This window comes from Prionailurus viverrinus, chromosome A1 (assembly GCF_022837055.1).
Source record: "Prionailurus viverrinus isolate Anna chromosome A1, UM_Priviv_1.0, whole genome shotgun sequence".
NCBI lineage: Eukaryota > Metazoa > Chordata > Mammalia > Carnivora > Felidae > Prionailurus > Prionailurus viverrinus.
The window spans coordinates 58,971,855-58,998,438 of NC_062561.1; the positions used below are offsets into that span (position 1 = coordinate 58,971,855).

The following is a 26,584-nucleotide window of genomic DNA, read 5'->3' on the forward strand; positions in this document are numbered from 1 at the left end:
ATTAAGCAATTCAGCCAGTATAGCTGGAATTTATACCCAAGCCGTCTGACTCAGAAGTAAACTCTGTATTCAATACTATATAGTCCTACGTATTGTCTTAAATTAAAAAGGAAGATGTTACATGTATACTCATATTTTGATAAAATTCTAGGGAACCCTAACAGAATGATCAGACCAATTTTACACTTAAGCAGATATTATCTACATATGTACATGTATTACATATGTATTAAGTTTAGTTTAATACATTTTGAAATTAGTTTTCTTTTTACCTTGTATGTTATTATTGACTTATTGAAGTGACAAAAAGTGCATAGTTAAATACTGTAAATAAATAAGACACCAGGACAAATATTTAATCTACACATGCACAATTAAGTCAGTTTTAGCAGCAACAGTGCTTTGATTATTATTATTTTATTTATCTTTTTTCCAGGAGAAAACGAAGGTGGGATCAAGGCACCAACCTGCTGCCTCAGCTGGCAGGGTCACTTGTGTGTTCCAGGCTTGAGATTCTTTGTATAGCTGCAGGTTAGTGATTGCTGAGCCGGTTTAAGTAGGATTGTTGCAGAGGTGACCTTTCCAGTCTCCTACAATTTATATCATTTACTGGCAATTGGAAAAACAGCTACAATAATATCAGCTACCCGAGAGGCTAGTCCTTCTGCTGGGCCTCCTGGCCAGACAACAGACATCTCAGTAGATCTTAGGCCAAGAAAAAGCATGCAAGTAGATATAGAAAGGGGTAAAAACAAAATGTCCTGTAAAAGTTCTTACCTGTGTAATCAAAGGTAGAAAGAACTCTTTAGATTTGTTGGTATAAGACATTACATAAGGCAATATGTTTACATGAGGCTCAGCCAAAAGCAGGGAATTAGGAAAAAAAAATTGGAATAGGGATTCCTTCTTCTTTATTTCAAAACTTGTGTAAATAATGCTAACAAGCTTTTGTTCCTGTGCCAGAAAAACAAGGGCATGAATGATTCAGTTGGTCAGTATCACCTTGTACAAAATAGGGTGCCTTCCTCCTAACAAAATCAAAACGTGTTCTAAGTAGATATTGGTTTTGTGATTGAACAGTCCCTTCTGAGGGTAAAATTGAAAAGCTTATTTTATCCATTTTAATAAAATGGTGCTTTAAATAAAGTTCACTTTAACATAGTGAGGGTTTTGTCCTTTCATCTAGTGATTTTGTATTAGGCTCAAACACAATGTTAAACACAGAAATTTTAACATGTATCTGTCATGAAATATATAAAGCAACTGTGAATATAAGAAGATTTCCTATGTCCCTAATGAGACAAACTGGAAATCTGTGGTCAAATAGATACTTGTATTTAATTTATTCATTTGATAGTACATGCTTAAAATTACATATTACATGGACCAATATATTTTATTTTTAGAAATAGAACTGTTTTCTATTGTTACATTTTATGAAAACAAAACACATTCAAATTAGTGGCATAAATATTCTGTTGCAGATTCTTCATCATGAATGAGGCCACTTTTTGAATTATTAAACAGTTTTCCAAAGTACACCATCTCACATTTTTCTAAGTGGTCTAAAGTAAAACATCTGTTTATAATCCATGTATGGTGCTGTCATTGAAATTTCATCCCATGTTGGAAGTATCCATTTGCGTAACTAGAACTATCTATTGTGACTATGTGACTACCACTTACCAAGGCGCTTTATAAAGTGATTTTTATGAGTTTTGTTTATGATGATGACATCTAACACAACCATGAAGCCATACCCTCAGGAATTACTAACATTGTGTCAAATATATTTACCTCCTGTTTACTCTGTTTCTCCAGTGACCTCTATTAGTGTCCAAAGCTTGCATTGACTGAGAGTCATTTCTGTCCTCCAGAGACAATATTGTGTGGCTCAAAATAAAGTAATAGAATGGGCACCACATTATATGGCAACAATAGGTCATCTAATAGGGTCTCTAACTTAATTCTGGCTAAAATGTAAATTGTCTAAACCTATTTTAGAAATCTAGCTCATACTAATACTAGATGTATTAGCCATACTAATTAGCCCATACTAATACTAGATGTATCGTTTACATAAAGAATAAGAATCAATACGTGTGCGTGCACATATACGCATGCATACACATGATGACACATTACTAATTACATTATTTAATAATATTAATTTCACACTTTTCAGACAACCATTAAATTAGGATGAAGGCCACAGAAAAGTATTTAAGGTCAACAGTTTGAAATCAGTCATTGTCTTCCAAACCTTGTCTCTGTTTTCTAACCATGCTGTCTTAGACAAGTTGCTTAATATCCGAAGCTTTACTTTACTCATCTCTAAATTAGGACTGATAATGGTACTGACATAATAGGACTGATATAAGGGATTTAAGAATTTGCCAGTATGGGGTGGGGGTGCCTGGTGGCTCAGTCAGTTAAGAGTCTGACTTTGGCTCAGGTCATGATCTCCCTGTTCATGGGTTCAAGCCCCGTGTTGGGCTCTGTGCTGACAGCTAAGAGCCTGGAGCCTGCTTCAGATTCTGTGTCTCCCTCTCTCTCTGCCCCTCCCCCACTCACATACTCTCTCTCTCCCTCTCTCTCTCTCTCTCTCTCTCTCTCTCTCTGTCTCTCTGTCAAAACTAAATAAACATTAAAAAATTAAAAAAAAAGAATTTGGCAGTATGCATGTTAGTGATATGATAGAAAAATATTTAGCAAATGGCCATAATATTTGCAATTATAAAATTCTGTGAAAAAAATAGAATTTGGATTTTACGTGGTGAAAAATAAGCAGAATAAACCAATAGGAAAATTTACATAAAAATTTAAATTTCTGGAACAGAATATATATGTGTATATGTATACAAATATAATATTTCCTATTATGTACTTGAAAATATTTTCTATTTATGTACAAATATGTTTTTAAATTTGCATATCATAGATATATATAAATATATATGTATGATATTCCACTGTCCTTTCCTTTATAATTATAAATCAGAAATCTTTACATTTTTAGATACTTCCTGTATAAAGAATTCTTTTTTCTATAAATGAAAGGAAAAGAAAACACCATATGTATAGATATAAGATGGGCTGAGTTTTGCTATTATTGACCTTGAAATCTGACTATAATTTTCCATATAGTCAAACTGAAAATGTCAGGTAAAAATTATTTGGTCTACTATGCACTTAATGCCATGGCACATATAAATAGCATGGTCCACATTCTTAAAGATTTTACAGTTTAATTTGTATATTTTAGAAATGCTTAGAAAGATTTCTATTGCCCATATCTCATATCTAATAGTTTGCTTTTCCACATAGAAAACTTCTAATATGCTCAAGGGATTCTTTGCCTTTTCCTTCAGTAGAAAATTATTAGTAGTGTGTGAATAATAAAGGGCTTCAATTTTCCAAGATCAGCAAACACTAGCAACACTTCTTTTTTTTTTTTAATTTTTATTTATTTTTGAGAGAGAGACAGAGTATGAGTGGGGGGAGAAGCAGAGAGAGGGGGAGACACAGAATCTGAAGCAGGCTCCAGGCTCTGAGCTGTCAGCACAGAGCCCAATGGGGGGCTTGAACTCACAAACCCTGAGATCATGACCTGAGCTGAAGTTGGACGCTTACCGTCTGAGCCACCCAGGCACCCCTAACACTGGCAACACTTCTTACCCACCCATGTGCTCTCATCTAGAGAGACATCTTTTAACAACATGAATAACCCTACTAGTCTATGTTAACTTTGAACAATGGACACACTGGGGAGGAGTCTGGCTCCAGGCCAAAATCCTATGTGTGCTCTCTCAAGCCGGACCATAAGCGATTATGAAGGCTTACCTGGCACATGTCACACCAAGCCAGGTGCACAGCCAGGACATTGTGCTCTGTGAAGGGAGCTCAGGGACCCAGACCCACCTGGTCGGCTATGCTTTGATGCACATGCACATATGCATTCTAGCCTAGGCAGCTCTATTCACCAGCCTCTCTCGAGCACCTCTGCCAAGACTCCTCCATAATTATAGGCATGCTTTAGAGACACTGTTCTCCACTCGACTCAGACTCAGTATGTTTTCACTCCTAACAGCTTCCCCCTCCCTTGCTTGGCCCCTGGGTCAGTAAAAGAGCAGAAACTTTTAGTTTAGGGCTCCCCAAGCACTGAGAAAATACCCACATCTGCACTGAGCCACCAGCCCCTCACTCAGTGCTGTTCCATAGAACACCAAGGGAGCTCATGCTTTCTCCTGTTTATGCTACTTATATTATCACAATAAGTGATTAAAGGCTTGACTGTTACTTTCATTTTGACTGTCTTAACTGACCACTTGACATCTGGCAGCTCAGTACTCTCTAGTTCAGTTCAGCTGTTGACAGTTGGTAGGGAGAGAGGGTGATAGATAAAGTTAACTATGGAAGGGTGCTGAGTCAGAAAATGAGCGACATATTGAATGAAATTCATTAAAAGAAGTCAAAAGTAATAAAGTATTTCTGATGCCCAATAATATTTTCCTAAATTAACTCTATATATGCAAGAAAGAATTGTAAGCTGGGAACTTCAGAGATATTTCCCGTATTTGGTTTCCATGGAACTGTGTGCAGTGATGGTTTGTTTCCAGTATACATGTGTTTTAATTAAACAGAGTGCACTACAAAGCAGAGATGGTTTCTATCATCTGTGCCATTCCAGGAAAATATTCATAGGTGACATAAGAAAAAAATCAAAGACTAATGCAGCAGTATGATCAGTGCTTATTTTTCTGTAACAGACTTTATGTCATAGCATTTAACGTTTATTTATTTTTGAGACAGAGAGAGACAGAGCATGAACGGGGGAGGGTCAGAGAGAGGGAGACACAGAATCTGAAACAGGCTCCAGGCTCTGAGCTGTCAGCACAGAGCCCGACGCGGGGCTCGAACTCACGGACCGCGAGATCATGACCTGAGCCGAAGTCGGACGCTTAACCGACCGAGCCACCCAGGCGCCCCTATGTCATAGCATTTAAACACAGCACACTCTGTATGAGATAGCACCAAAATTTGCAGTACTTACTAAGATAACATCTCCTGTGAGTGGAGACATAACTTTGGCACAATCCTACAGAATAGGTGAAGTAGACGAAGGAAAGCAGAAGACAGTCATTATCAGTGTTTTAATTCCTTGGTTACGTTCACGGAAGTTGATGGCATTAGACATAGTAAATAGGGAGTAAGAGCTTTGACCCCTCAAGGTTCTTTTAAATCCTGAAGGCATTCCACACTCTTGATGGGCTTGGATTCACAGCAATTTGACAACATGTTCCCTTTCTGATTAAAACTGCTGTAGTTAGCTTGAGAGCAGCAGAGAAAGCTGTCAAATTAATAAGCAAGAAAATGCTGCTTAAAGCAAGATTTTAGAGGCTGTTTCTCACTTCATTTGCCAGCTCTACCTCAGAGACCACTTATTTAAACAGTTCTTACATTGAAATACTTTACATTCCTATGTTCATTTTAATTATGAACAGTCTTTACACTAGACTGAATTCCCAACATTAATCATGATGTCTACCACAGATCCCAGTTGTTTCTGGTATCTCAAATACAGGACAACCTTCTTCCTATATGATAGACTAAGATTTATTAAAACCAAAACATTCTTCCCCATCCCATCTCTTCTCTCAAGAAAGAATAGCTACTCACTATTGCAGGACTTGGGATTTTTTAGAAATAAATATATCTTGATTCCACTTTGAAGTATTAAACTAAATAAACCCACCCAATATTGTAACTGAGAAAACCCAAATGCCTAATATCTTTATCCAAATGGAATTATTGCAGTATTGGTATAAGAAACAATATTAAATTATGCTGAGGTTAAATGGTCATATAAATATTCAAAGTCTAGGGACGCCTGGGTGGCTTAGTTGGTTAAGCATCAGAACAGATTTCAGATCAAATCATGATCTCACATTTCGTGAGATGGAGACCCATGCTGGGCTCTGCGCTAGGGGCTTGGGATTCTTTCTCTCCCTCTCTCTCTCTGCCCCTCCCCACTTGTACTCTTTCTCTCAAAATAAACATTAAAAAAATAAAATGTTCAAAGTCTAATAACAAATATATGCTTGAAGTAAATGATTTGGAGGGTATTAATTAGTATATGTTGAACAGTTCTTGAATGCCAGTCACTACCTTTAATGATAGACAATATGTTACCTCAAAACCAACTAAAATAATTTAATGAATGCAGATGAATGAACTAAAGTCCTGAGATGTTCAACAATTTTGTGCAGTCCACATAAGTCACTATGTTCCTTCTCTTCTGTTGTAATTCAGCCTTCTTCCATAGGCCATACTCTATTACCCACATGCATAGCCTCCTGAAATTTGCTGAGCATGCTTATGATTATATTTGGTATTGAAGGGGTGAGAAAAAAGCCAAGATAGGTTTCCATATTTGTGAAAATTACCAAACCCAGTTAGATTAAGGCAAAATTACAAGGCAGTATATATTAAAAAGGGAAGAAGAAAGGAAGGAAGGAAGGAAGGAAGGAAGGAAGGAAGGAAGGAAGGAAAATATGAAGGAGGGGAGGAAGGAAGGAAGAAGGGATGGAAGGAAGGAAGGAAAGAAGGAAGAAAGGAAGGAAGGATGGAAAGAAAAGGCATGGGAGAAAGGAAGGAAGGTAGAAGGTAGAGAGGGAAGAAATAGCAAGATGTAAAGTTTTTTTATTGTTGAGTGACTCTTGGTAAACTACTTAAACTTGCTGCCCTTCAATTTACTTACCTGCAAATGAGATTATGAATAAGGCTTACTTTGTACATTGTTATAAAACATTAGAAAAAAGATTCGTACAATTTATGTAGCATAGAAATTTACAGAGTATAAGCTTAATATATGCTTATCATTATTAGATAAAGAAACAAAAATCTTACATGCTAAGAAGTATGTTAACAGTCATAGTGACAATAGTAATAACAATAACAATAGAACTAATCACTCTAGGTTATATGAATTAATGCCATTAATCATCTCAAGTATCTTGGCATATTATTATCCACATTTAACAGTGAAGGAAATTACAGTACAGAAACGTTAAGTACATTGTTTAACAGCTCTCCACTACCAAGTGACAGAGAGCCGAGGAGACTGGCTCTTCACTGTCCTTTGACAATGTGCATGTACTGTGTACATACTGACCATGGTCGTGTAGCTGTTATTATGAGTAAACATGTGCTTCCTAGTCACTGTGAATTCCTGTAGGCAGTATGACATGACAATTCTAGTGACAATAAAAATTGTAACCAGAATGCAAAAGTTAAATCCTGGCTAAAAAGGTAGTTTTCATATTGATATAAAGTCATTATGTTGGAATCTCACAGTCATAGGTTTGGGAGTTCTCAAGGATATGCTCGGAGCTCCTGCAGCCTGGCAGGATCTTCCCTGGACTACAGGGAACGCCTCAAACGTCAGTACCCAACACCACTGCACTGAGCATAAAAGAACTGGCACATGCTGACTGACCTCTCTCAGGCGAGTCCATCCTGCCCTCACAGTGCTTCCTAAAATTTTTCCCACCTAAAAGTGCTCAGTTTTCACCAGCATTCTACTTTTCTGGACACAAAATATATGCTTTAGTAAAAATGACCTAGTTTAAGTGTTAAAATCCTAACGAGGGAATAGACTCTTCTCTACAGGGATAACCAGCAATATTGTACCTGCTTACAGCTCAGTATGGGGTCCTGTGAAAGATCCCAGGCAGTCTGGCAGGAAGGAAGTTCCAGTGGGTATCTGCATCAGTCAGGAAGCACAAGGCATAGGAATGGACAAGACTTCTTGGAAGACATACTCTACCTTTTCTCTCAATTCACTGGGCAGGTGGGGGCAGAGATAAGTTAATTGAAAGCAGAAGGGGAGAAGTTGCTTCAGGCACTTGCACATTCTGAAAGCACTTGGAATCATAGTAGAGGAAGACTTTGATTGATTTAATTACTACTCAAGTGTAGAGAGGTTGGAGCCCACAGGCATACTCCAAACATGCACAAGTTTCTTTTGTTAGTTAAATTTATGCTGCTGAAAAAGAATAAAGCTGGATGGATAAGAAACAATCTGGTGAGGAGTGTCCCATGAAGAAGAAATCCTTATTTTTCTAGTCCTATCTATGTGTGACAAAACTGAATGTACTGGGGGGCCATTTTCATCACCAAAAGATGGCACAAGGCATTTCCTCAGGCAGGAAATGCCTGGTAACTGTGTCTTCCCAGTTAATTTTAACCAATGGTTCACACTATCGGGGTAGTTACTTTGTGCCAGACACTGTTATAAAATATATGCTGCATTTGTTCACTTCTAACCCTTACCTCAACCCAGTGTTTAAGGCGGGTACTATTTTGATCTGTATTTTTGAGAATTTTCTATATCTGGAAAACAGTAGAGCCAGGACTGGTACCCAGGCAGCCTGGCTTTATAGTCTATGTTCCTAGGTACTCCAGGATACTGCCCCTAAATTGCAGCATGGCTAATAATCAACAAAGAAGAGACAAGTAATAAAGACCACAGGTGTTACATCTTTGGAAACCTCTATTTCATCAAATATGTCACTAGAATGATGTATGGCAACTAAGGACAGTATTTGCAAACCTACGGAAGAGTTGGCCAAAACTGATTTGATGAAGTAAAGTTGAATTCCACCAGATTGTATATTTAGCAAGGTAAAGACCCATCTTGGCGGCATTGAGATGGGAAAATCAATACAGAGAAAATGCAGGGGCTCCCCATGATGGTAAAATTTATTAATAAAGTTTGCCAAAAGTTGTTGAAATCATCCCACCCAGCATGAAGTAAAAGGATCGACATTTCTTCAGTCCATAGCTGAGCCCATATTCTTCATATTGGGGACTTTCTGGTGTACCTTCTAAAGTTATTTTAAATGCAATAAAAGAACAGCAAGCCCAGATCCTAGAATGAATTAAAGAAGCCTGGGCTACATAATGCTTAAGAATTTATAATATTATTGTCTTAGTCTCACCCAAATTGAATACAGCTCGTGTAGACTTTAATTAGCTTCTTTTGTTCTATTCCATATTCCCTTATACTCACCAATGTTATAGAATATTTGAGGAAAAGATCCCAAACTGTTTACATGCCATGGTATCCTGGAGGCCACTGAAATAGATATGATGGAACATACTGTCATCTAGAATCCAGAAATACACGTATCAGGATTGACATTGCAGGATAGTGGATGGAACAGAATCAATGTAACACGATATGTCAATCATCAAACCTCAAACAAAAGTGGTTTATCCAGAAATATGACCAGCTGCTCTACTGGGTTGGTATACTACCTGAAAAGAGAGGATTTGCCATAGTAAAAGAGCCTATGAGTGTCTGGGCCTCCTATTCAGAAGCTCTTGTATCCTGGATATCCAAGTTGAATGTATCTTACATATATGTTTAGTTTAGATTTACTGTCTCAGATAACTGGTATACTTTGTGTAGAAATTGGAAGACAGATGATTTGGCACCATTGACAGCTGACCTGGTCCACCCACTCAATGTAAGCAGCACTGAATACAGCCTGGATGATGTTCAACAAGGTTTACTGTAACCATATACCTTGGGCAGTTATAGACAAAGGCTTATGAAATTGTAATGGGCTTGGCAGAATGGTCCATCAAAAACTGATTCATTTATGGATCAATATTTTGAAGCGAGGGGCTTTGTTTGAGTAGAAATAGCACAAATCTCCCAACATGCAAAATATAAATACTCATCAAAGGAGAAGTTCTTCACCTGCATTTTCGAATTCCAAAATAGACCTACTTACACAGATGGCTGAAACTGTGCCAGCATGGTTAGGCTGGCTGGATGCTATCCTGTGGGCTGGAAAACACTTGGTACTACTAACCAAAAATGAAGCAAGCATTCAGACAACCTGTTGGGCCAGCAAGGAAACTCCATAACAATAGCATCAGAAACTGTTCCCCATGGGACATAGGAAACACACATTTGGTGAATGGACTAACAGGATCTTTACTACTTTTATCATCACTCAAGGTAAACAATATCCCTTAATCTGCACCAAATTATTTCTCCAGATCTAGAGAGACTATGATTATAGCAACTATAACCATTACCATCCTCATTAATCACATTGAACAACCATGAGTATAATAATTTATAAATAAGTAAAAAGTAAGATTATTCATAACCAAAATGATACCAGTAACCAAGAAAATAATTTTACAGCCACAGTAATGAGGGAATAGGAAAAGAATAGTAGTAAGCCATGGACTTCTCACTTACCTAACCAACACTAAAAGGTGGAACAATGCCCCGGCCAATTGTAACTCTATATCTAGCTAAAAGAGTCATTGTAACCAACCAATCTAAAACAATCTAGAAAGGGAAGAATGTACATTTAATGTTTCTGTAATGATGGCTATGAGGATGCAGGAGCAAGCATGGTATTAACTGTGCAAAATTTCCCCAGAGTACAAGCAGAATGTCCTCATTCCAGAGGCCACCACAATGGGGGAAATAGATTGAAAGTTGTCACAATTTACAGATAGCTACAATCCATACTAATACTACAATAAATTTAAATACTAGTAATTTACCCTACTAAAGTGATATTACTGACTGGCTGACCCATAGGTTTATATAAAATATTCCCTTTTATTGGAGAAGGGATGATGGTAGTGGCACGTTCCATACCTTGCCACCTTCCACAGCAATTTATCTCAGTAGTTCAGAGAGCTACTGAACCAGTTGGGATCTGCATAGTGTAGGGTATTATCTCTCAAAATATGATCATAAGCTCTCCAGAAATAAGAGAATGGGAATTGAAAAGTATGATTTCTAATATTTTCACCACCGCAGAAATTATTGGTGACATCATTACAAGAAAACAAATGACATTTCAACAAGAAGTTACTCGACAGAATTTATGAAATTCTAATACTAAATCACTTGTTCCTCAACTTCCTGTTTGAATTTTGAAGAATTTATGCACTCTGTGAAATATATTATATTCTGTGTACATAAATCCGTCAGGGATTTCGGAAAAAAAGAAACTTTAAGAGTGCAGGGATGTTTTAGTGTCTGTCTCTTAAAACAAGCCAACTGGAATTGAAATTGGTTCAAAAATACTTCCAATTGGTGTCTGAGGATGAGAACAGTACACTGTTCACTTATGGAATATAAGACAGTGCACCTTGCAATATTTATTAAGTTAGCAATAACATGTTTCATAACAAGGTAGAAAGAACTACCACATGCACCATGTAGTTCTTGGTTATTAAGTTTGGACAGGAAACAAGAGAGCAACACTGAAGTCCACAACCAGCGATTGGAATGTGACATGCTTTGGACAGCCCTACTGGGCTATGTTTGTCCCAGTTCTTGTAACCTCATACCCACATACAGATTATAATCTTACAGTTGAATTGGACCCATGCATGCATGATACTCAGTCATCATCATAAAACATGAGAATAATGTAGCAAATTGACCCTGATGAGACAGAAGAAGATATTTTACCCCAACCTGGATTGACGAGGTGAAGCTTGCTAAAGATAAATGCAGTTGTGATATAAAAGGGGCAGAAGAAATTCTGTAATATCCCACTCAGAGCTTGGCTGCAGAGTACCAATGCCACCTACCTGAGGATTTCCTGAGATAATATGCAGATACTCAGGGTAATCCTCTCACTGAATAACCCTGGCCAGGTACACTATGCATCCCTCTGCTAATAATATATCTTTCCAGCTATTGAAGTAAAATTTTACTTTTATAAGATTTATGTGTCAAAGTACTCTTTTTTTTCCCAAGCCTGTAGAGAGATTCGTGTGTCTACTTTAAGAAGTTAAAAACCTGTCACGTTTACATTGTAGACTCCAATAGTATTGCAATGCATACATTTCTTTCTTTAAAGCCTATGCTGGGGCGCCTGGGTGGCTCAGTCAGTTAAGCGACCGACTTCAGCTCAGGTCACGATCTCGCAGTCCGCGCGCTCGAGCCCCGCGTTGGCCTCTGGACTGATGGCTCAGAGCCTGGAGCCTGCTTCCGATTCTGTGTCTCCCTCTCTCTCTGCCCCTCCCCCGTTCATGCTCTGTCTCCCTCTCTCTCTGCCCCACCCCCGTTCATGCTCTCTCTCTGTCTCAAAAATAAATAAACGTTAAAAAAATAAATAAAGCCTATGCTTTCAGAAACTATGCTTTATGGCCACAGGTACCACAAATTAAATGTCAGGATTACATTATTTAAATTGCCACAAAACATGTTTCTTACACTGCATATCTTATAATTTTAAATGATGCCAATTTTTACCAAAACCAATAATAGCCTGAATTCATTCCAGTGTTGACCCTGTCCTCCATTTCCCTACCATATTCAAGTGAGGATTGTATCTCATTAATTATAGCTCCTAAATAACTTTTGAATCTCTCCTCAGACTCTACTTCCAGTGCTAATTGAATCATATCCTATCTCAACTAGGAGCTTTATATAAATAATTTTCCTGGCTCTAGCATTCCTAAAATTAATCTTTGACATTGTGAGCGTAGTCTTTCTACAACATTACCATGATTATGTTAATAACTGCTACAGTGTTTTCCCACATCTTAAATGGTAATAGACAGATCCTTTAAACTAGTCCTTTATGATCCTTTATGGATTCGTTCTACTTTTCAAAATCATGTCTAATGACTATCCATTTCACTCTTTCACAGGTAGTGCCAGTGATTTACAATTGCCAACATTAGCCATGCCATTTCATTCATCCATGACTTTGCTATTATTTCCTAAACCTGGACTTTTCCAGCTTACTAAAATATAGTCATCTTTCAAAATATTCTATGCTTTATGCCTTTATTGGCTTCCAATTATCATTCTTTTTTAAACATATTTATTTATTTTGAGAGAAAGAGAGAGGGGGAGAGAGTGTGAGCAGGGGAGGGGCAGAGAGAGAGGGAGAGGGAGAGAGAATCCCAAGTAAGCTCTCTGCTGACAGCACAGACATGGGGCTCGAGCCCACAAACCGTGAGATCGTGACTTGACTCAAAATCAAGAGCCAGATGCTTAAATGACTGTGCCACCCAGGCACCCCTATCATTCTTTTTTGTTTAAGCATTGCAACCTCAGCAGCAAGCATAATGACTGGTTCTTAGTAGCAACTCAATAAATATTTATGGAATAAACAGATAAGAAAAGGATGGATGATGAAATTTAGTTGTCCAACTTTTCCTCAGGCATCATGTATAGCTGTATGTGGTAGGTGGCCTCTGAGATGGCTCCAATGACCTGCACGTCCTGGTATTCACAAATAGAATATGGCAGAAATTATTGATGTCAACTCTAAGATTATGTTATAAAGTGACTGTGGCTTCTGCCTTGGGTGTTATCTTTTGCTCTCTTTTGGATCACTTGATCTGAAAGAAGCCAGTTGGCATGTCCTGAGGCAACCCTTGGGAGAAATAGCTTTTGTGGCAAGCCATGCCAATGACCACACAAGCTGAGCCTTTCTTCAGATGAGCCTGTATGTGTGGCTGATGTTGGGATACAACTTAATGAGAGACATTGAACCAAAGGCATCCAGCTAAACTGTAAGTGGATCCCTGATCCATTGAGACTGAGAAATAATTTTATTGTTTTAAGATACTATGTTTTGAAATAATTTATTATAAAGCCCTAGATAATTAACCTGCTATACTTTAAATAAGTGTGATAAATATATTTTAGATGTTAAAACAAAGGGATAAACAAACTCATTTAAGAATATGAGTGAACTAACATTTTTTGTTGTTAGCTATTTAAACTTAAATTATTCACTAATTAAAACCATGTAGATTTGTGGTTCTATTTTTTTAACTTAAGAAAAGTTTTAAAGGGTGCCTGGGTGGCTCAGCTGGTTAAGTGTCTGGCTCTTGATCTCGGCTCAGGTCATGATCTTGTGGTTAGTGGGATCAACCCTAGGTGGGCTCTGTGTTGACAGCATGGAGTCTGTGTGGGATTTTCTGTCTTCCTCTCCCTCTGCCCCTTCCTCTCTCTCCCTCTTTCTCTCTCTCTCTCTTTCTCAAAATAAATAAGTGAACTTTAAAAAAAGAGTTTTAATATTGGAGACAAATGGGAAAATGACATAGATAAGTAACCTAAATAGATGTACAGTTGTGCAGAAGCAGATAATCTATGCAAATAGTATGTTTCTTTGTTTGCTCAGTATTTTCAGGCTAAAGAAGTGATTGTGAACTTGAAGCCTACTATTTGAATTTGGATCTCACATTTACTTTATTATGACCATCTATATCTTAAAAAAAAATAGAATTCGTGAATGTATATGTCTTTTAATTCTGCATGCACTATCTAGTTTTCAGCAAACCCTACTGTGTATTTAATACGTTCCTTTGTTTTCAGTATGGACATTTTTTCTAAAATGAGGTGGGTCTTATTTATATTTATTTATTTATTTATTTATTTATTTATTTATTTATTAGGGGTGGGAAGGAGAGAGAGGGGGAGAGAAAGAATCCCAAGCCGGCTCCACGTTGTCAGTGTGAGCTGACACAGGGCTCAAGCCCATAAACTGTGATATCATGATTTGAGCCAAAATCAAGAGTTTAACAAACTGAACCACTCAGGTGCCCCAGACATTGGGTGGGTCTTAAGACTGATGCCATTATTCAAATGTTGTTGGGCAGCACGATTCAAATGGCTACACAGACTGGTTGGAATCCTAAGTAGCCTGATAGGACAACTCAAATCCTTGATGTTTCAGTCAGCAAAGCTGTTTAAGAGTACTTGAGGAAATAATAGAAGTTTGGCTGTTGTCTGAAATCCTGCTTAGATTTTCTAGAAAGGTCAAAGATGTGATGACATCAAGATTTGCAGAATAGGAAGCAGTGGCTTGGATGAAAATGTCAAGAGACCAGTGTAGAGCACCATTTTAAGATAAGTTCCATTACCAATATTCTTAATATACAGATGATGATATTGTGCAATAAACTATGGACCTGGGTGACTCCAAGCTGAGAAAAGATTGAGAGATCCTAAATGGGAAGATGTTGTAAGAATCTGTATCTACTATTATTTTTTATATTTTATTTTTATAAATGAACAAAGGTATTTGATAGAAATACATTTAAATTTGGCTTAATCGTTTTTTAAAAATAAGTATCAAGTACGTACTCTAAATAATGTGTAAGTATTTTATTATAGTTTAATCGGCAGCATGTGTTTTCCTTAATGTAATATAAATAATGTTTGTCTTATAGCCAGGAAGCCTTAGATAGGATGAAGCATAGTGTATAAATGGTTACTTTATAAATTGTTATTTATCTTTCCTGGCTCTTAAAGGCATTTGAGTTTGGTCTAAAAGATGTGTGTATTAGCAAAACAACATAACAAATCATTTGTTACATATATGTATTTACAAACTACTTAAAAGAAATTATAAACACATCAATAACAATGGTTTGTAACAAAAATAAACATTAAGCATTTTCTTTTCAGATTATCTCCTGAAGCTTTTTGTGACTTCTGTGGTTGGTCAGAGTCTCCTAAAGAGAATGGAGGGTCTAGAATTTAAGAATTCTGTTCCATGGGGTTTGAAGGTTGCCTAAGGAACTAATTTAAGTCTCTTTAATGAAGGTAGCATGTCTGAGCTCTTTCTGACTGGCAAAGAAAGCATTTAGGATATTCCTGTGAGTTTAACTAATGGAAAACAATTCACTTCATGTTTACTTGAGAGCAAACCACTCTGTTAAAAGCCTTGGGAACAGTGAAGTTAAACTAGGATATAAATACATGCTTACTGAATAAAATGAAATTAAAAAAAAGAAAGATGAGGTCAGGTAGCTGCAATGAGGCTGATAGATGGAGGAAATTGAATACGAGTGTTTGGTGTTTGGATTTGAACAAGAAGCTGTGGTTGTATTTCAGGGTTGTGGTCTTTCCTGAACTTCTGACTTATAACATTCCCAGAAGACACGTGATACTAGTAATAACAAGAAAACACAAGTAAGTTAGAACCTGCCATTTCAAAACATTCATTTTCTGAGGTTTTCCACATTGGGAAAGATTAAAAAAAATATTTTTAAATACTTTTTTTCCCCATGTGATCCCTAGTACATCTATTTTGCTGTAAAAACCCTAAGTTTTGCTGGAAACTGTTGGAAAATGTAAAATATAGTTTTGGAATCTGTTTGGGAAAATCTAAAACCCAGAACACATAAACAGATAAAATTACCATGACTTTCTTTATTTAAGATAACAGGAATTTTTGTTACCATTATTGTTTCTGCTACTGTTTTGACCTTCAAGAGTTGAGGATTCAAATATTAATCGGCAGTGAACCCTGTGAGTTCTGGAGGAAACTTTGGAAAAAGAAAGAGGTTCATATCCATGAGAGGGGTTAAAGGGAGCGAAATGAAGGAAAGTAGCAGGGAGGGGTATGTGTGACTTGCTGTCTACTGTGGAGTCTTGACCACTAACTCCGGAATTTGCTAATACTACAGTCTGTCATTAGTGACTGGACAGGAAAAAAACAATCAAGCAGAATTGTGTAAAGCATAGGGATTGGTTTTTATATAAATACAATGAAATGGTCACCCACTATTCGTTGAAATTTAAAAATAGAAGGGCACTTTTTGGGAAGAGCACTGGGTGTCATACGTAAGAGAGGAGTCCCTGGGTTCTACTCCTGAAGCCAAGACAACACTGTATGTTAACTAACTTGAATCTAAATAAAAAAATAAATTAATTTTAAAAATATAATATGTAATATTAATTGATTTTTAAACCACTGTTACATTTAATAGAGTGATGGATGTAGTCGGTATCAAAATCACAGAATCCCTCATATTGAATAGCAATTGTCTCTTGTTTCCTTCTTCTCCATCCTCGGTCCCTCTCCTAGATACAACTTTTTAGTGTTTTTGTTTCTAGAGGGTTTTTTTTATATTTAGCTTTATTACTCTGACATGCTTATGGTTCTATCCTTGGGTTAATAATTGCAGACTATTTTTGACCACTCAATACAAAATGTATGGATCTAGATCGATTGTACCATCCTTTTTGCCACCTCTTCTTTTGTCAACATCTGGTATTTATGTTGCTTTTAGGTTTTTCGTTGACTGCTTTTCTGACTTGACATAATATACTTAAAACTCAGTTCAGTTTTCCATCTCTTTATTCCCCAAGATATTAGCTTCCCTGTATTTTTTCAAACTTCCTCCCCATTCCACCTTCTTTCAGCTCTACCTTTGATTTTACAGTTACTGAAATTTAGCTATAATGTTATTAACAGCTATATTCTGTAATCATAAAGATATCTTCTGTATTTTATCTATATGTTTAATTTAAAAATTAAAAAACAATGTTTTTTAACCTGTCCTCAGGTTATCATTGCCATGTAAATATTTTTTTTTAATACTGAACTAAATTCTGTGTCTTATTAATTTCCTTTTCTTTAAGTCTAATGTAGGATCTCTTGGTTTATCATGGGCACCAACATTTAATTAGTTCTCTTACAGCCATTCACTCACTTTAAATATTGACATATTTTCAATCATTTCATAGCTTGATTGTGCCTTTATTGCTTTTTTATTCCCTGCATTTTCCAATGTCATTTGTTGTGTTATGTCCTGCATCTTCCTTTTCCCACACTTCTATCCATGTCCATATTATAAGATATACATATCATATCATATGCATGGTAAAAACATCTACCTATATCTATATCATCTATGTCTATATCTATATCTACATCTATCTATATCCATATCTATCTATAACATCTATATCTATATCTATCTATATCTATTGATAGATATTTGTTTTTCCTCCTATCAAGTCTCTTTCCTTCCTGGAAAAATCCTTCACCCAGGACCATCCACTATGGCTAGATTTCCATTTGTTTGTTACTTTTCTGGATTTAGGTAACACTTTCCCCAGATCTTCTATCTTCTCTTCCTTCCCCATTTTCCTGAGGAAATTCTTAACAGAATTGTGCCCCAAGGAAATTCTTAACAGAAGTCTGTAGGAGTTAAGCATTCTGAACAGTTTTTATTCTTCATGCACACAATAACATATAGTGCAATCTTTGTTCTAAATCATTTTCTTCAGAATGTCCAAGGAAGTACTCAGTTGTCTCTTGCATCTATTATTGCTGATATCTAATCTAGTTCAATGTCATTCTGATTCTTATTCCTTTATGTTTTTTCGATATCTAGAAGCATTCAAACCATTATACGTAAGTTATTTTTCATCAGTTCTTGTCACTGAACCCTTTTAAACAGACTCAATTTTTCTCCCATTCTAGAAAATTACTGACCATTATTTTTTCATTATTTCCTGTTTCACACTTTTCTTTTCCTCTTGGACTTATATTATACAAACCTTAGACCTCTCCATTTATTTTTACATGTCTTTTCCCTCATAATTTTCTCTTTATTTTTCATTTTGTTCCATAATCTTGGAGGTTTCTTGATTTTCAATGTATTTAGTCTTTGTGTTGTTATTATATTTCAACGATATTTCAACATAATGCTTTAACATTTAAGAGTTCAGTCTTAATCCTTGATTTTTCCATTTCTGTAGTATTTTCCTTTGTTTAATAACTAAAGTTTATTCACAGATATCTCTGAGTATACTAATTATAGAGATTCTTTTTTATCTTGTGTTGTTTTAGTTATGTAATATGTATATTCTAGTATGTCCTAGTATTATAATTAGCTTGGTATTCTTTTTATTCTTTTCTGTTTGTTTGTTTTCTTTGTTAATTTTACCCATGTTGCTGGTTCCCTGCAAATGCTTGGTGGCCCTTTATTGACTTAGGACACAGAATATTGCTTAGGACACATAGTGCTCATAACTTAGATGGGTTTGATCTGACGGTAGGTAAGATTGTTTTATCAGTGGTAAATTTGACTATAGGCTTTTTTGGAGCAAGACAGGCCTCTGACAGAGGCCCTCTATTTTAGTCTATGGCACAGTCATCCAGAGGAAAATTAGTTTTCTCTGTAAATTGCATCTATGTTCTATAGAGAAAAATAACATGAAATATGTCTTGGGAGCAATAATAGGTGACAGCTTTTTGGCACACATGGACTAGAAAGGGCCAATCAAGTCTTTAGTTTGTTTTAATTTTTGCCATGTTTTGGTTTTAACAGCTTTATTGAGGTAGAATTGAGGTGTCACATACAGCACATATTTAAAGTTAATACATATGATTTGGTAAGTTTTTACACTTGCATACACCTGTGAGATAGCACCACAATCAGTATAGTGAACATACTCTTCTCTTCTAAAAGTTTTTCGCAAAAGTTACCTTATGACAATCTGTGTAATCCCCATTTCCTCCCTACACAAGCAACCACTGACTTGTTTTCTGTCACTATATAATTAACTTGAATTTTCTAGAATTTTACATCTATTGGAATTACATGATATGCTCTCTCTCTCTCTCTCTCTCCTCTCTCCCTCCCTCCTTCTCACTCTCACTCACTCTCTGGTCTGGATTCTTTCACTGAACATAATTATTTTGAGAGGTCTTTTCATATTCTGCATAAAATATAAGTCTATTATCAGATACATGATTTGCCAAAATATTCTCTGAATTGGTAGCTTGAGAATATCTTGGGTGAAATCCAAATATATTTTTTCCATTTATGATCATGCATTTTCAAGCCATTCTCACCTCTTGAACTTCAGTATTTACTCTTGACCTTGGCAATACGTGGTCATACGTTGCAATACCTGGCAATACTTGGTTATACCTTGGAAGCCAGGATATCTCCAATCCCAACCAATAGGTCACTTTCTATCTTCTGTGCAGTTTCCTCTAAATATACCCAGGGATGTGGCTTGTCCATAATCAAGATACTTCAATACTTTTCAATTATCTGAAATGTTAAAATATTCTATTTACTGGTTTAAGCTCCATTTTCTTTTCATCCCTACCCCTTATATATGCTTTTAGGAAAGTATTTGTTCTCCTATAACTTATATTCCTTCTGTATTCTTTTCCATTTGTAGTGCATTTATACTCTTAAATGAATAATATTTCAGAGGTACAAAAGGAGTGCATTTAAGGTTACTTTGAATTTTTACATAAAATTGAAAATACTTGCATGTGTTAACATTTGGTGTGAATTTCTTTCCTAGGCCTTGACTAACAAATCTTCTGCAACCCATTCACACTAAGAGCAATTTGGAGAATGTTTACATTTTCATATTATCACTGTCTAGCAAAATTAATGGATTTTAATAAAAATTGGGTGAATATGATTTGTTGAAAAGAGATATCTATGATAAATATTATTTGCAATTCATCTAAAACTGAAAAACAATGACTAAATAAGTAACTGAATGAATGAGTAAATGAATGGATGATACTATACACAACATACACCATCGCTTGGCCTTTTTTGTACTGTTTCTTAATTCTTTTCAATTAATATTAAATATGACATTTTGTTATTTTTTAATTTTTTTTCTTTTTTTAATGTTTTATTTTTGAGAGAGAGAGACAGAGTGTGAGCAGGGGAAGGGCAGAAAGAGAGGGAGACACAAAATCTGAAGCAGGCTCTAGGCTCTGAGCTATCAGCACAGAGCCCGATGTAGGGCTTGAACCCACAAACTGTGAGATCATGACCTTAGCTGAAGTTGGACACTTAACCGACTGAACCACCCAGGTGCCCCCATTTTGTTATGTCCTATAACAGTAGTTATATGAGTTCAATGCATATCCAGTTAAACCTTCCTAGATGCCAGGGACTAGGTTACACCCAAGAGTATAGGAAAGGACAAATAATTCCCCATTCTTTGAAGTTCATACTCTATTGAACATGGAAAAGAAAAAAGGAATATTTAAATTAAAGATAGATGTTACTTAAAATAGCCTAAGTGTTAGGAAACCATAAAACACATAGAAAGTGAAAGTGTCTGAAGTTGTCGGACTTTACAAAGAGACTAGGGCAGAGATCCCAACATAGGGTTGAGTTTGGTGTTTGGGAAGTTAAAATAAGGCCAGGAAAACTGTAGGTAGGCTTAGAGGAGTTGGTATCAGTTGTTGCAAATCAACAGGGACCAGATTATGTAAAACCTGGTCAACTACTTAGTAATTTAGATTATAAATAGAAAGTAACCATAGAGTATCAAGCAACAAGTAATGTGACATGAATGATATTTGAAAAAAAAAAATTATCTCCTTCTAAAGTAAAACCTGGGAAACCAATTGAGGGGGTTTGAAATAACCCAGAAAGAAAAAAGAGCCGGAAATAAGGTTGTAGAGGTAAAGATGGGAAGAAATGGGTGGGTCAAGGTATGCTTAAAGTTAGAATTGAGATCTGATGATGGTTTGGATGTGGGTGGTAAAGTAAAGAGAGAAATAGAAGATGATTCTTACTGTTTTGGTTTGAACGATTTGATGCATATGATTTTCTCATGTGAGGAATATTAGGATTTGGGAGCAAGTTTGCATCTTTACTGGTATAAACTCAAGAGCTCTGTTTTTCACATGTGGGTGATGAAGTCTGCAACTCAGGAGGAGGTGCAGCATTTTCAGTTACTTGTTTTGGGCTTTCAGATGACAAGAACTTTAGACAGTGTTAAATTGTCGCTAATTGCTAAGTTTTGCATCTACATAGACACAGATGTAGACTCACACAGAGACACAGATATTTGCACACAAACACAAAACATACGTGTATCCTCATGGACCTTTCACTCAGTACATGCCAGAACATGTTGACTCCATTAGAAAAAGAAAACTAGGGAAGTACATTTGTAATTTCAGTAAGATTTAACTTGGTTGCTTGTTGCCTAATTTTAATTTAGAAAGGCACATAAAGAATCTTCTTTTCCATATTTCCATACGGTCTTCAGATGCATGGGTGGTATTTTTTCAACTCTTGGCTCATTTCATCCTCCTGAGGACCAGAGTGTAATTTTCCTTGTTTGTAAATTGATGTAAGCATAAAACATGTTTCATCCTTTTAAAATAATTGTGTCTATTTCTGTATTTCTTTCCTGGCCCCCAGCCTTTTTCTCATGAATTTACCTAACTCCAAAACAATGGAGCAGCTCAACTCTTTTCTGTGCTGCTGTATTGGAATCCTGCTCCTCCCATCTTCCATGCATGTAATTTTTTGTGGTCTTTTAGAACAGCAGAACAACTGTCTTTGTCTATTTTTAAGGTTACCTTTTGCATTTTATTGATTTTTTCTACTTTTTGGTTTTATTTTTTAGTGAATTTGACAAGGAAGGAAAAATGTTGTTGGGAAGAGATAATAGAGGATTCAGGAAAAGATTTTGAAAAGTGAAAAGTAATATCACCATCATGAATCTTGATAATTTTAGTCAAGGGAGATTTTAAGATGTTAACATATTTCTCTAAACTAAAAATATATGAATTACATTGCACTTTATCTTTTGTGAAGAATCTCATACAATTTTTTAATGTTTATTTTTGAGAGAGAGAAACAGAGAGAGAGACAGAGCATGAGCAGGGGAGGGGCAGAGAAAAAGGGAGACACAGAATCTGAAGCAGGCTCCAGGCTCTGAGCTGTCAGCATAGAACCTGATGCAGGGCTCAAACTCATGGACTGTGAGATCATGACTTGAGAAGAAGTTGGACACTTAACCGACTGAGCCACCCATGCGCCCCAAGAATTTCATATATGTGTGTATATGTATGTGGATATGTAGTCAATCATTATTGTCATTATTCATAAATTCTAAATTTCCAAATTTGCCAACACACTAAAATGTATTTTTAATCTGAAAACCAATACTTGTGGCATTTTTGTGGTCACTCGTGGATATGAACATGCACAGAAGAGTGAAAACTTTGAGTTGCCTAGCACACACATTGCCAGATGAGGTCTAACAAGGCATAGCTCTGCCTTTTTGTTTCAGCTCTCATATTGTAAACAAGTATCGTTTTATGGTGTATTTATTGCCATATTTTTCACTTTTCATGCTTTTTGTTGATATCACTGTTTAAAATGATACCTAAGCATAGAGGTAAAATGCTTTTTCCTGTTCCTAAGAGCAAGAAGGCTGTGATATGCTTTACAGACAAAATATTTGTGTTAGATAAGCCTTGCTCAGACATGAGTTATAGTGCTATTGGCTGTTAGTTCAATGTTAACGAGTCAACAGTATATATTTAAAAAGGTGTCTTTAAGCAAATACACATAAAACAAGGTTACTTATTGATCAGTCAACCAAAATGTATGACCAGTGGCTCACAGGAACTATGTCTATTTTCTCCAAACAGCAATGGCTTTGTGTTCTCTAATTCAGCATTTTCAGCTACTCCATGGAACATAAGTACCACAAATAATGTGAATCATGTGCATACACACACACAAAGACCCACAGACATGCACTAGAACCTTGTATGGTTGTAAGAGTGTGGTAAGCAGAATAAGAATGATGTCTGTCTGCCCCAAACGATGTCTATGCTTTAATTACTAGAAACAGAAAGTATTAATGTTAAAAGGGACTCTATTTGTTCAATTTAAGTAAGGACTTTGAAAAGGGGGAAATTATGCTAGATTAACTGGGTAAATCCAATGTAATCACAAGGGTCCCTAAAATGGAAGAGAGAGGAAGGTTGAGATATGACTACAAAAGAAATGGTCAAAGAGATGCAATGTTCCTGGCTTTGAAGTTGGAAGGAGGGAACCATAAACCAAAGAATGTGGGCAGTTGCTAGAAGTTGGAAAGGGCAGTGGAATAGATCTCTCCCAAAAACCTCCAGAAGAAACTCAGCTTGACCAACATTTTGATGTTAGCTCACTGAGAACTATGTGGGACTCCTAATTCATAGAACTGCAAGATAACAAATCTGTGTTGTTATAAACCATTTTGTTTATGGAAATCGTTATAGCAGCAGTCAAAAACTAATGCAAACTCATTTCCCTTGATCATTCTCAATGTATATTTCTCTAACTCCACGGTTCTATTATTTCAAATCCAGATTTGTCTTTCATTTTCTATCCAGTCCTTAAATGGATAACCTTAGAGTAAACTACAGTAAAATTGCAACCTGTACTCTCCAGCATGTGGATGCTGTGTGATCAGATCTCTAACCTTTCTGAGAATGTCCCTCATTTCTGTACTTACTTAGTTTTCTGTCCTCTTACTTAATAAAACCCTGGGATTCATCCTTGGTTCTTTGAGGCTCTTATTCATTTAGTCCTCTCTTTGAGTGACCTAATTTCTCTCTTTTAATTATTGTGGATATGCTCAAGGATCTCTAAATTGCTTCTCTAGCACAGACCCATCTTCTGAACTCCAAATTCATTATCCAACTACTTATTCAAAGTCTTTATCTGTATACATTAGAGACATCTCAAAATCAACATGGCATCTGTACACATTTCCTGGTTACTTATCAGCTGTTACTCTATCTTTGTTTCTAGCAATGTCTTGTAGCCAGTTGCCAACAAAAGCTGATAGTCCTTCCTGGTCTTGTCACCTGCATTACCTGGGCAAATCTCACTGTTTATGTTTCTGAAATAATCCTCAAACATTAATCTTCTGTTCCACTTTTATGACCTCTACCGGTTATTATGTTTCTAACTCAGAAAACTGTCAGAGCATCTTGTTTTTTCCTTGGTACTTTTCAAATCTATCTTGCACTGAATCACCAGAATAGTCTGCCTAAAATTCGACTTTCACATTTACATTACTTGCTTCAAATCTTCAGTGGCACCAGAGTGCCGATTCAATAGAAATAAAGTTTTTAAATAGGACATGCAACGCTTTCTCTGATCTGATTTCTGCCTACGTTTCAGTCCCTGTTTACTCCTTCACTAATGTTTCCTGTGTCACTAAACTGCTTACATGTTTCCATATGCATTACAGACTTATGGACTCTCTCACCTCTTTGTTTTTCTTATGTCCCTTGGTTTACAATATCTTTTTACCAATATTGTTATTAACAATATTTGAACTTTTTTTTAAAATAATACATTATAGTTTCCTTTGTCTAGAAACCTTTTCTTGACCTCTTCCCACTTCCCATTAGGCTCACCTAGGAGCTTCTTATCTCTGCACTTATCTGCCTGTAAAAATTACTATCATTATAGTTGTCACAACACGACATCATTTTCTGTCCTGTATCTGTCTCACTGATTAAATCATGGACTTTGTAAAAGTAAGGGCCCTAAATGATTCATCCTAGCACAACAGGATCTCAGTTTGTGAGGGAATGAATATGTGATGGTCTTCTGGGGACATATTCTCTGTCTGTTTGATCTGGTGTGTTTGGTATGCCCTGTGTGTTTTAGTACAGAGATTTTACATGTTCTTTCTTCTTTCTACAAGCTGCTGCTTGCTCTACCTCATAACAATCAAACAAGTAAAAAACAATGGAATGCAATTAAATAGTAAATTCTCTCATTGGACTTTTGTTAACATAACTTTTTCCTACTATAAATTCAGAAACAAATGACTTTTGTACATCAAAAAATAGAAATACACATGACTAAATATGGTAGAAGCTTCTTGTCTGCATCCTCATTTTTAAACTCATGGGGAATTGAGTTATCTGTGATGCAACCTTATCATTATACATTTCCTCAGAAGTGTGATTATAATGAATACTGGCCAAAGTCTTAGGAAAGTAGGTCTCTGTAACTATGAACATGTGTTTTCAATGTTAAAAAAATAAAAATAAAAACTTGTTAGCGTAGCAAAACTAATTAGATTGACAAATATATGTTATAAAATTTCTAAAGAAAATGAGAAAGACTTACATTGAAATAGAAACAGAGGTACATTGGTGGCTAAGTAGGTTAAGCCTCCAACTCTTGGTTTTGATCTCATGGTTCATGAGTTTGAGACCCACATTGGGCCCTATTCTGACAATGAGGAACCTGCCTAGGATTCTCTCTCTCTCCCTGTCTCTCTGCCCCTCCTGCATTCTCTCTCTCTCTTTCAAAATAAATAAACTTAAAAAAATAAATAGAGACAAACACTATTACTCAAATCTAGACATAGCAGTTTATTCCACACTGATAAAGTTAGTTTATAAAATATAAGCATAGTCTAAATTATCCTTTAAAATTTAAATAAATGATGATAACTGTTTCATTTGCTGATTAGAAGTTCTTATGAGGTTTACTTGTTTTGTCCATATTATTTATGTTGTGATTATTAACTCTAGAAAAGTGAGATCATATCTTCTTCCTATAGGAAAAAAAGATTTTTCTAATTTTTCTGTTTATAAACTATAACTCAACTTTTTTGGATGCTATTTTTACCCACTTTATTTTTCTGAAACAGTTGTAAGCCTCTCAGTCAATAAAATATTCTGAAAATCACAAATTTGATTGTTGACTTTTAGTCACATACTTCCACAGAACAAATAAAAGCATTTTGACAAGACTCATCAGCTTATATATACCCAAATTATACCCTATTATATATATATATATATATATATATATATATATATATATGTATATATATAATTTAGTTACCATGTCTGTGGATGCTGAATTTTCTTAATATTTGTAAATAATATTTCTATTATTATAAATCTGTGCATCTGAATAAATTATATTCATATACTTAATATATGGAAGGTCAACTTTC

The 26,584-nt window shown here is 35.8% G+C and overlaps 1 long non-coding RNA gene across 3 annotated transcripts in view; it reads left to right on the forward strand.

Moving 5' to 3' along the window:
- LOC125175566 (uncharacterized) overlaps nt 1-26,584 on the forward strand; it is a 547,675-nt gene that overhangs the window by 499,782 nt on the left and 21,309 nt on the right. For 2 of the 3 annotated variants that reach the window (XR_007155875.1, XR_007155877.1), the window contains 2 exons: nt 437-531; nt 15,914-15,991. This is a non-coding gene — a long non-coding RNA (uncharacterized LOC125175566). The remainder of the gene's footprint in view (nt 1-436; nt 532-15,913; nt 15,992-26,584) is intronic. The other variant, XR_007155879.1, reaches the window with a different exon arrangement.